The sequence below is a fragment of the Cibotium barometz genome, chromosome 62 (assembly GCF_041138505.1).
Source record: "Cibotium barometz isolate CiBa-2024 chromosome 62, ASM4113850v1, whole genome shotgun sequence".
Classification (NCBI taxonomy): Eukaryota; Viridiplantae; Streptophyta; class Polypodiopsida; order Cyatheales; family Cibotiaceae; genus Cibotium; species Cibotium barometz.
The window spans coordinates 31,930,615-31,942,147 of NC_141107.1; positions in this window are offsets into that span (position 1 = coordinate 31,930,615).

Consider the following 11,533-nt stretch of genomic DNA (forward strand, 5'->3'; position numbering starts at 1 on the left):
CATCACATACATTCTATCCACATCTATCCATATCACATCACATTCATTCCATCCATATCACATCACATCTATCCACATCACATCACATCTCATCACATCACATCTATCCATATCACATCTCATCCATTCACATCTATCCAGGTCCACATCTCATCACACAATGCTGAAGAGTGTCTGTCCTCTATGACATTGGTATCATGTCTACTAGCTTGAATTTCTTGCTCAAAATTTGCCATCCACACCACAATCAAATGTGTTTCATTTAGAATCCACATGCTCCGTGCAAAAGCACCTTCCCTCTGACCATATTGCATTATATAGTTTGTCGTAACATTAAAGAAAAGCATGACATAGTATAGTGCATCAAGCAAGTTATATAACGATCGAAGCATGAGACAGAGATGAAGAATGTACGTATCCTCTTGCATACTCATGCTCTTCTCTCCATTCTTTGATGCCATCAATATTGCCATACAAATCCATTCTATATTAATTACATTTAGTAGAGATTCCAAGTTGGGCAGGAATGGCAAGTGCCTATTTTGTCTTGTAAAATCTCTTCTCTCATCCTTTCGGCTATTGATTGCATCCTCGTATCTCCCAATCCACTTCTCCATGATGGTACTATTTAGAATGCAGAATGTATTCACCAGGTATTTTCGATAGTTTTCTCTAGAAGTTCTAGTAGAGAACTGTTTCTACTCAAAATTTGGTTATTGCAGTGCAGTAGTGCATTTTGGAAGTGCAGACAGGGTTTGCACATGTATTGTTGATACTGGGTGTATGTACATGTACTTTGGTCACATTTGGTGACACAGCTGCTACATTAGTTTTACAGGAGATAATGCTGTATTACAGGTTGCATACAGAAGTTGTCTGTTTGCAGGTTATTTGATTGCTATTGCAGGAAAACATGTCTGACAAAATTAATCAGATTGTTAGTGAGAAGCTGGATAAGAATAACTTCCATGCCTAGAAGTTCACAATGACCAACTTCCTAATGGTGGGTAAAGGATTTTGGGATTATGTAGAAGGAGACAATGAGGATCCTCCAGAGTTATCTGAGAAGAATGCCACTCCTGCAGATATAAAGGCATTTAAGGATTGGAAAAAGTCATGTACTCGCTTTCAATTAGTGTCACAGACACTATGATAGGACACATACAAGATGCAAACACTCTAGCAGTTGCATGTGGCAGAATCTGGTTTAGATGTTCCAGACTAACACAAAGGCAAGAAAGTTGCAGTTAAAGAAAGAGTTGCATACTGTGGAAAAGAAAAGCATGTCCATCAATGAATATGCCTTAAAGATCAAGGGCATTGTTGAATCCCTTGGATCTATCAATGTATCAGTGGAGGATTATGATTTGGTGAGTGTCTGTTTGAATGGGCTTGGCAAAGAGTACTAGCCATTCAAGACCTTCATTGTAGTTAGGGAGAATATTCCCAACTTTCGGGACTTGATATCTATGCTGATCATAGAAGAAAAGGCTTTAGGTGAGGATTCTTCTTCACAAAGCAAGAACACATCGGAACATGCCTTTTACTCTAATTCAGGTAGAGGCAGAGGTAGAGGCCATGGTCGAGGCCAAGGTGGAGGCCAAGGTGGTGGCCAACAAGGAAATCCGAATTCTACACAACAACAGTCCAATGATTCACAGGAGCAATCATACAAAGGTGGAAGAGGCCAGCCTAGAGGCAAGGGGAGCCAAAGAGGCCGAGGTGGTTGGCAAAGAAATTAGAATGCAAATATCATAGAGTACTATTACTGTGGCAAACCAGGACACATGGCAAAGGACTGCTACAAAAAGCAGAATGACATTAAAAGTGGGAAGTTGAAGCAAGGCAACTATGCATCATCTAGCAAACATGTTTGTGATGACAGAATTGAGCAATTGTTTGTGATGCAGCACATGCTTAGTTCCATATGTGAAAAAGACAGATAGAGAGATCATGCTGTAGTCATCTATGTGGATGACTTGATTTATCACACTGGTGATAGTGATGCAGACATACAGGATGTCAGGACGCTTTTGAAGCAGAAGTTTGAGATGAAGGATTTGGGTGAGCTGCGGTATTTCTTGGGCATAGAGGTGGTGAGATCACCTCATGGCATTTTGCTATTGCAGAGGCAGTTGCAGAGGCAGTATGGCTTGGACATGTTGTCCAAGTATGGTATGACAAGCTGTAAGCCTATTTTAGTGCCATTGGAACAGAACACAAAGCTTTTCGTAGATACAAGTGAGCTTTTGGAGGACCCCAATACATACAATAATGGGTAGTTTGATCTACATGACCATTACAAGGCTAGACTTGAGCTATGTTGTTGGACTTGTGAGTCAGTTTATGTAGGCCCCTAGGAAGCCACACCTGGATGCGGCTAGATGGATTCTTAGGTACATAAAGTCCACAGTTGATTATGGATTTTTCTATGAGGCTAATACAGAGATACAGCTGCTGTGCATGGGTGCACAGGTGTTGATTGTTCTAGTAGTATTGTAGACAAGAGATCTACCAGTGGTTTTATGTTCTCATTTTGGGAGTGGTGCTGTGAGTTGGAGGAGTAAGAAGCAGCCAACAGTTGCCTTGTCGAGTATAAAGGCAGAGTACAGGGGTGCTGGTATGGCAGCGTGTGAGGTAGCTTGGTGACATGGGAGAGCCCGTGGATAGGGAAGTTGTCATATATTGTGACAACATGAGTAGCATACAGTTGGCTAACCTAGTATATCATGCTAGAATGAAGCACATTGAGGTGCATTATCACTTTGTGAGGGAGAAAGTTCTAGCAGGAGATGTAGATTTGGTATATGTCAGCACAGAGGATCAGGTGGATAACATCTTCAACGAAGGCATTGGGCATAGAGAAGCTCCACAGGTTTAGGAGCTTACTTGGAGTGCAGTGTGTGGAGTTTAGCTCAAGGGGGAGTGTTGAGATATCAAGCTCAACTAGTGCTATAAACGGACATTGATGACCGGCCTGGGTGATAGCTTCCACATCTACACCACTGGCATGGTTGGTGAGATAATGGGTGATATGCGGCCAGTGGGACAACAGGCTGTGTGTAACAGCCATTTTGGATTACTGAGATTGGCATAGTTATAGCGCCAGCTCATTTAGTTGGGTTCACATCATGGACCGCGACCCTTGTATGTTGTAGTAGTTGAGTACTAACCCATATAGTGTGTACTCTTATCTTTATGTTATGTTGGTTGAGTAGAGAAGAAGAAGATAGAAGAAAATTCAGCCATCCATCTCTCTCATGTGTCTTGCTCTCTCTTGTGTGTGTGTGTTTGCTTGGTAGGGTTTGAAGCTCTCCCTCTTCGCCACATTCTCTTTACATGTGTTTACTCTTGTAGGTTGACATGCAAATCAAAGCTGAGTTTGTTAAGGATTTAGAAGGTGAATATAAACTGGTGTCAGAGATACGTCTGCAAGCACAAGCTGGCTACAATGGTTTCATCTCCCCTCACCCATTATCTACACCTCTCCCCGTGTTAGTAGCAAGAAGGTGGAAGTGAAGGGAAAATGTGTTGCATGCAGTTTACATGTTCTAAACCACCATGAGCTACATATTCTTGTGGGTCTACCTTGCAAACATTCCTCCCACTGTCTCTATTTTGCAACTGCATGCAACACATTTTCCCACTGTCTCTATTTTGCAACTGCATGCCAACTCCGCAAACAAATAGTATGTAGATACCATGAAGTGCCATGTCTTGTGTGGGATTCCAAGGGTTTGATCAAAGTAGGTTCATTTTAGATATGTGGTTAAGCTACTTTTCATGTCAATAGGTGCTAGATAAGCCTTTGGAGAATGTCTACAGGTGTTAATTTAGTACTTTGTAGTGCGTCTACTACAGGTGCTAAAACCATGTAGTATATCTACACGTGCTAATTAGGACTCTATAGTATGTCTACACGTGCTAAAACCATGTAGTATATCTACACGTGCTAATTAGGACTCTATAGTATGTCTACAAGTGCTAATTAGCACTATGTAGTATGCCAACAATTGCTAATTAGTACCTTGTAGTATATCTAGATATACTCAGAGTGCTAACTAGCACTTGTAGACATACTATTGACATACCACAGAGTGCTAATTAGCACCATCTAAGAGGAGGTGGTTCTGTTAAGATTTATGTAGGATGTCAGTTGGTGATAATTAGCACTATGCCAGATGTTTGCAAGTCCTACTTAAGCATGTCTGGATATGCTAATTAGTACTTTTTTAAATAGCACCCTACCGTAGTTTCAAGTTAGAAACTACTAATTAACTGTGTCCAATGACACGAGCTGCTATTTAGAATTCTAGCTCATGTAGTAGGTGCTAAGTACCAATTTACTTACTAATGTAAGTGGCTGCTGAATAGCACCTTGCTACATGAGCCAAAATGCTAAAAAGAAGTTTTTCATATATTTTAGCATTCTTGCTCATGTAGCAAGTGCTAAGTAGTAGTACCACTTTACCTAATGTTAGTAGGTGTTACTTAGCACTTTGCCTAATGTATCTGTGCTATTTAGCACTATTATTAAGGTAAATTATGTGCTAACTAGCAACCACCTTGCTTTATAAGCTAGTTGCCACCATCATACCTCTATGTATGCCTAGTAGAAGGAATCAAGAGACTGTATCTGGCAGCCTCAAATCTGGTCAAGGATGATGTGGGTGGTGGAATGGTCAAAGATAGTGTGGGGATTCACTCCTTCAATGAGCATCTTCCAATGTCAAGACTATAGATCTTCCTGTTCCACCACCAATCAACATTAAAGCTGATGTAGATGGCCATGATAGCCGAGAGGATGCCAATAGTGAAGAGGATAGCTCTAACAGTAATGATGATAACAAATGGGAGCTGAAAAAGGTAGGAAAGGAAGTCGAGGAGAGCATAGGTGTAGACGAGAGTATAGAGGAGGTTGGTCATGGTGGAAGTAGAGGCCAGGGTGTAGAGAATGAGAATTTTTAGGATGGAGCCAAGCCGTACTAGGGTAATGCCAAGGAACATGATGCTAATGAGTCTGTGGGAGATGTTGTATCTAAAGTGTAGAAAGGTATGAAAGAAGCAGCAAAAAAAGGTGAGCCAGACAAGGACCTTGGAGTAGAAGTGATCAAAGACATATCACAAATAGAAGGGAATGTTGCATTGAACAAGGGGAAGGTAGAAGGAGCCAGGAAGGTTTGAGGTGGAGAAGGAGGTGGCAAAAAGGCAAGGAGAAAAACCTATGGATGAAGTGCATAACTTTAAAGGAGGTGGCCAAAGAGAAGAGTGAGCTTACCAAGCACCGAGACACTTCATTTCCCAAACCTCTTACAAAAGAGAATGGTGAACATATCACTAAAATAGGAGGCCAAGAGAAAGGTGAGCATAACAAGGTGAGAGATGGTTCACTACGCAAACCTGTCATGAATGATGAGAAAGGCTTTATGGTCAAAAGCCAAGAGAAGCGTGAGTTGAACAAGGATGTAGGAGTCACGTCCAGACGCAAAAGTGTGTGGGAGTGCCAAATCAGGTCAAGAAAATGTTAATCTGAACAACAAAGTGGGAGATGATTCGTCGTTGTTGTTGCACAAGAAAAGTAAGAAGAAAGAAAAGAAAGTGCACACACCACGGGTTACACTTGCAAAAAAAAGCCAAAGCCTAGTTTGGAAGTGCTCATAGTGAAATGAAGTCCAGTAAACCATGACTTGCAAAAAAAGCCAAAGCCCAGTTTGGAAGTTCTCATGGTTGGTGAAATGAAGTCCAGTAAACCACGTGCCTGCAAAAAAATTATGACATCGTTTCCATAGTTGGAATTTTGTGTGTTTTTTTGAAGCCTATTTTGGAAGTTCTCATGGTTGGTGAAATGAAGTCCAATAAACCACGTGCCTGCAAAAAATTATGACATCGTTTCCATAGTTGGAATTTTGTGTGTTTTTTTGAAGCCTATTTTGCATTTGCCATTGTTAGTCAAATATTACCACACTTGTGACTTACACTTTTGTAATCAAACCTTGTATCCGTAATGTTTCAACTTCCTTCAACATTTTAAAAAGTTTGATCTATTGAAAGATGTTCTTTTTGCATGTTTTTTGTTATAGTACAATATTCATGTTTGCATTGGAGTACTTTTCACAGAGGTCCATCCTCCCCAAGCCCCTATTTGTCACAAAGTTTTGTGGCTTTTTTTCCACATGATTGATTGACAGTGAGACTGGTTCAAAAAGCTATCTTGTCATAGAGCATGAGTGAAGTTTCGAATTGTGTCATCAATTGGAGAAGCATTGTCATGACCATCTGCAAGAAATTTCTAGACCTCAATGGTTTGTTGTGTCATATTGTTGAAACCTGATTTGGCACAAAGCAACCTTCCTGTAGCAGCAGTGACCTGGTCCACTATAAAGTTAACCACCAATGTTATGTGCTTTGTCGAAAAGTTTCCCATGAGTTCTCGAATTGGTGCATCTAGTTCTCCCATGCTTTTGTTTGGAGTGCATATGTGGGCTTGCCAATGTTGTAGACCATTATTTTTTAGGAGTCCAATCCATATTCTTGGTGGGTTGAGTTTTGGTGGTAGTTTAGGAGCCATGGAAAACTTACCAGTTGTTGCGGAGGGTGTGAGAATACCCTTTGTGGAAGTAGTTGGTGGGGGCAGGGGATCAAAGTCGATGCACTTCCCATCCTAGAGGATCATTGTTACCTTACCTTGGGGAAGCTTGAGAGTAGCTATGTTGTCAGCAGAGTTGATTGTACTTGTAGCATTTTGGACCCAACTTCCAAACGAGGATGAGTGCTTCTTTTGTTTCCCCTATGGGAACCGCATAAAACTTACATTTTAATGGGGTAGCTACAGTATGTACAATTTATCTAAAAGACCCAAGGCTTTGTATGCGTTGTCCACTAGGCAATTAAGCTTTGGCATGGGAAATTTTAAGAGAGGATTTTTCCTAGAGAGACCCATGTTTCCCATGGTAAAAGATTATGGCGAGTTGTGGGAAACAACAATAAGGAATGTTTTCTTTGCATGTTTCTACCAAAGGGCAAATCTATTCAGACCTGAAGGGTGGTTGTTTCAAGTTGTGGAACTACACTTACACTCAATGTGTTAAGAAAGGCAATGGCATTGTAGGGTTCATGAATGGTTTGGCCGTTTGGGAGCACAAATTATGTGCCAATTTTGCAACCTAGGATGGTGTCAAGTGTAGCAAGGAGTTTAAGCCAATCGTGGTTGACTTTGTCACTATTGACAGAAGCGGCCGTGGATGGCACCCGCACATCATCAAGGGCTTGATGACAAGCCTTGAAAACCAAGAGATCATTGGTCCTATATTGGTGGTCACAAAGTCTTTAGCAAGGGGAGATTTGGCCATGGGAATATAAATTGACCTTAAGCATTTGAAACTATTTACGGAGGTAGACATGATGTAGATCCTAGTCATGGATTATTCGGGTTTATTTCATGAAGGGTCGGCCCAAGATGGCATCATAGGCAGCATTACGAAAGTCCATGACCACAAATGTGAAGTGGAATGTCATGTCAGAGACTTTGACCTTGAGGTCATGCACTAGGCCCATGGGTTTTGTAGAGTTCCTATCCGCAAGCTTGATCACCAATGTGGTGGGATTAAGGCGTGGTTGTGGTCCTAGTTTTCCCAACATGTTTGTGTGAGGATGCTTACACTAGCACCTCCATTCAGAATGCCTTTGACCATATGTCTGTTATAGAAAATGGGCAATGCTACATTTGTGTCATCACCTTCAAAGTATTGTCCCAGTGCATTGAGGTGAATTATTGGTGCACTTTTGTATTGTGGGTGGTGGTGATGGAGTAATTTTGGATGGTGGGGCTTAGATTCATTTGAGGAATCGAGAGCTTCCTCCTTAACACAAGCCTGTAGTTTGTGTTCTATACAATCCCGAAGGTCATTCCATAAATTTGGACTACCTTTTAACAAAGTTCCAATGGGCATGTAGAGCTTCCTCCTTAACACAAGCCTGTAGTTTGTGTTAAGGAATCTAGAGCTTCCTCCTTAACACAAGCCTGTAGTTTGTGTTCCATACAATCCCGAAGGTCATTCCATAATTTGAGGAATCTAGAGCTTCCTCCTTAACACAAGCCTGTAGTTTGTGTTCCATACAATCCCAAAGGTCATTCCATAAATTTGGACTACCTTTTAACAAAGTTCCAATGGGCATGTGGATTTGGGAGGAAAGGAAGGCAGAGAGACTAGCCAGGTTGCATTGATGAGTAGGGGCTCCTTGATGGGCGAGGCCTTGATCATAGTGTGGACCAGCAATAGTATATGGAAATTCAATTTGGTCCTTATTTGATAGGTGTGGAGGTCAAGAGGTGGTTGCAGTAGGAGAATAAAATACCTCAGCAAATTTGGTGTGCGGACCTCGTGAGTCTGTCATACTCTATGTCAGTGTTTGCACTAAGTTGTTCAATGTGAAGGGGGGATTTTGGCTTGGCCATAGTTAGCTTGGGGTGGTGCCACTAGTAAGGTTTGAGGCCCAAGAGGAGAGGAAGGTAACATCACAAATGAGCTTTGGGTTGTGATTGGCGCGGTGGCCAATTGCATGGAATAGCTTTCTCGCATGTTGTCATTGAGAAAGATTGCCCATTTTCAGGCCTGATCAAAGGTGGAGGGGGTCCTTGACCAATAGGTGGTCGTGAAGCCTTGGATTGTGCAAGGGCAAGAGGAAACAATCCATTAATTTTTTATCACTCAATTTTTCCCTTCTTCGTAGCATGAATCAAGGTACTTGATGTGTGCAATGTAGTCGTATAATGTTTCCTCAATTTTTCCCTTCTTCGTAGCATGAATCAAGGTACTTGATGTGTGCAATGTAGTCGTATAATGTTTCCTCTATTTTTTGTTCCAATTGGAACAATTGGATGACAGGGCTCCGTTTGGGCCCGTAGGGTAAAAAGCCAAGTATGAAGGCCTCTCTCACCACTTTGAAAGCGCTTTTGTGCCGAGGGTCCAAGGATTGGAGCCATTGCATGACCTTACCTTCAAGACTGAGTCCACAGAGATGAAGTATATGCCACATGATGTCTCACCACTTGTGATGAGAGGTAGAGATTAGTTTGAGGCATCGATAAACACCCCCAATCCACCACTAATGGGATTTCTAGACACTCAATCTTATTTCGACTTCCATATTGGTGTGAGTTGAAGATCAATCATCTCTTAGATCATATTCATATCTTCAAGAATGTGGAAACAAATATTTGGGACCAATTAATTGTTGATAAAAGAGATACAAAGGGTTCAAGGGATGAGTAAACATTGGAGGCCTTCAAAGTGCTTGGCCAATTTAAAGTGAGAGTGGTAACATGGTCCTACCAAAGGCACCATGGGTATTAACCAAGGAGCATAATAAGGTGAAAAGTTTGATTTCCTCTTTTCCTACATCAACGGGAATAATGCATTCATTGAAGGGTGCGTTCACAAAGATAAAAAAGAAAGGAGAGGTATAATTATATGGCCTCAAGACACATGATTATCATAATATATTACATGTATATAAATATTTGCTTATTCATTTTCTCTTTATGGTACATAATTTGTAGGCTCATATACTAACTTTCATATTTTTACATGTATATAAATATTTGCTTATTCATTTTCTCTTTATGGTACATAATTTGTAGGCTCATATACTAACTTTCATATTTTTATATGCATAGTTTATTCTTCTAATTTCTATAGTTGGTTGTGGAGACAAGAATGTGAGACAGGCTATTTACGAAATGGGAAGCTTGGTGAGGTATGAATATTCTCTTCAATTCACTAGCTAAGTTATATTTAATATTGTTGCCATATACATAGGCAGTGATGTGTGTGAACACACTTAGGACCGCCGGGGCACTTTTTCCCTCTTTAGGAGGTTTTTTCCCCCGGCTTGTATATACGCCCATCCTTCTAGGGCTAACGAATCTTTTGTACATTGACACAATCTAATACACTTTGTGTTGTGTGCATTCTTGCTTCTTCTTCTCCAAGCTTTGTGTGCTTTCCTGCAACCCTAATTCCAACAATTGGTATCAGAGCAGGCATCGGCTCCCAGGGCTACGCCGCCAGCACCCTCCGACTCACGTTCTCCGATTGAGGTGAGTTTTCACGAGCGCTAGCAGGTCCCTATACTCTGTAAATGAGCCCGTGGGGCTTTGCGTTCTCAGAATTTGCATCTGAGGTCGTTTCGGGCTCCGTTTTTGCATTTCAAGTTCTGCACAGGTGTTTTCGTCATTTTCTGCAGAAATTTCGACAGTGCAGTTTTCTGCAAAACAGGCATACGTGTTCTATTGTGGACCGTGCTACATAGCACAAGTTGTCTTCTGTTCAGTCTTTGCTTCATTACAAGTAGCTTTTGCATCAGTTTCAGTCAGTGGCCATGGCTGATAACAGCAATGATGTATTTCGCATGTTGTCTGCTGAAGACAAACTGGATGGAGACAGCAACTACCCACTTTGGGCATACATGATGCAGCATGTTTTGGTTGCAAAAGGAGTGTGGAACATTGTGCAGGGTATGGATGTACGTCCAGGTTCTGTGGATGTAGGATCTGTTGAGGATATTGCAGGTTCTAGCAGCTCCACTGTTGCTGCTGTTTTACCCACTGCTGAACAAGCTCGTTGGGATGGTAAAGATGCGCAGGCTCATGCCTTGATTGCACTTTCTGTCAAACGGAACATCACCCCACATATTCGTTCAGCTAAAACAGCAAAACAGGCTTGGGATATTCTAGCTGGTTTGTATGCAGGTCGTAACGAGGCAAAAATCGCTTACCTGCGTAAAGAGCTAGAATTGAAGATTATGCAAGAAGATGATGACATGAATGTTTTTCTTGCTGAGATTAAAGATCTCAAAGAACAGTTGATTTCTGCAGGTGAGATTATTCCTGATCATTCTCTTGTGCAGACTGTTCTTGATGCTTTACCTGAGACATATCAGACTTTTGCTTCCACGTGGAGACTTCTTAATGAGGACAGACCTGATGCTATCAAGTATGATACTTTAGTCAACAAGCTCTTGCAAGAAGCGCAGTCCAGGCAAAACAGGGCCAGGCAGCGTGCAGTTGATCAAGCATTTATGGCTGCCCAGCAGCAGAGAAGAAGTGGTAAGGCAGCCCCTTCCACTGTTTCTTCTCCTATTAGTAGGTCTGCAACTTCTTCTCCTTCCACAGGTAGCAACAATAAGTCTGAGAAGGCTCTTGATAAAGGCAAGAAAAAGACCAGGTGCAACTATTGTAAGGCAAATGATCATGTCATTAAGAATTGCCCTAAGCTAAAGGCTAAAGAGGCAAAGAAGAAAGAGTCAAATGCAGCCACAATAGCGGATGCTTCTACAAATGCAGATTCTGCAAATGTTGTGCAGGATACAGAATGGGCGTTTAGCGTGTATTGCCAGTATGACCCATCTGTACATGATGCATGTTTGGCAATTTCTGTTGACTCTCATGTTTGGTATTTTGACAGTGGTGCTACTAAGCACATTACCTCACATCGTGATATGTTCACTTCTCTTGAGGCTGTCCCTAATGGGA